Raw genomic sequence first — 800 nt, forward strand, 5'->3', positions numbered from 1 at the left:
AAATTATGACAGTGTCAAGGCCAGCACTGCACGTGGCCATCCCCAAAGGCATAAAAAAATAGGGCTGAGAGGCAAGAGATGATCCTGAGCCCTTCCTGGCTGGGTATTTCCAGGGGAATGAGGTCATGGTGTACCATGATGGCCCATCTCATTAGGTTATCAGCCATTTCATCCCCTGGGGATCCCCTCTCCAGTGCTGACTCAACCCTGACCACTCTTGTCAGAAACAGTCTCACCTGGCTTCACCTTTTCCCACTCGTGGGCAGGGATAAGGGTCCCTGGGACCCCCACCTTCGTGGCTGGGTATTTCCAGGGGAATGAGGTCATGGTGTACCATGATGGCCCATCTCATTAGGTTATCAGCCATTTCATCCCCTGGGGATCCCCTCTCCAGTGCTGACTCAACCCTGACCACTCTTGTCAGAAACAGTCTCACCTGGCTTCACCTTTTCCCACTCGTGGGCAGGGATAAGGGTCCCTGGGACCCCCACGAGAGGCTCTCCTGGGGGATGTTGGCACCTACCACAGCTACATTGCCTGGGTGGGTAGCCTTGGGGGGCGTCAGGAGCAGCCAATGCTCACACCCCATCTTGCCTGCACTTCGTGTGACTCAGACCAGGGTGGGGGATGGACATTACCTGGGGCCTTTTCGCTAAACCGAGTGTGGCTGTGACAGCCCGTGACTCACACGCCTGGGAAAAATACTAAAAACGAAAGAGGAGGGAGAAATCTGGTGTCAAGAGAGATCTGGCCATGATGGAGGGTGTTGGAGGTAGCCCTCGGCTACTCCCCTGCCAAAT

At 55.4% G+C, this 800-nt stretch overlaps 1 protein-coding gene across 1 annotated transcript in view; it reads left to right on the plus strand.

The window, feature by feature from the left end:
- Positions 1-800, plus strand: part of TNFRSF13C (tumor necrosis factor receptor superfamily, member 13C) — a 2,971-nt gene that overhangs the window by 1,381 nt on the left and 790 nt on the right. The gene's annotated exons all lie outside the window — the stretch shown is intronic.

Source organism: Apaloderma vittatum, unplaced genomic scaffold (genome assembly GCF_000703405.1).
Source record: "Apaloderma vittatum isolate BGI_N311 unplaced genomic scaffold, ASM70340v1 scaffold25038, whole genome shotgun sequence".
Taxonomy (NCBI): Eukaryota; Metazoa; Chordata; class Aves; order Trogoniformes; family Trogonidae; genus Apaloderma; species Apaloderma vittatum.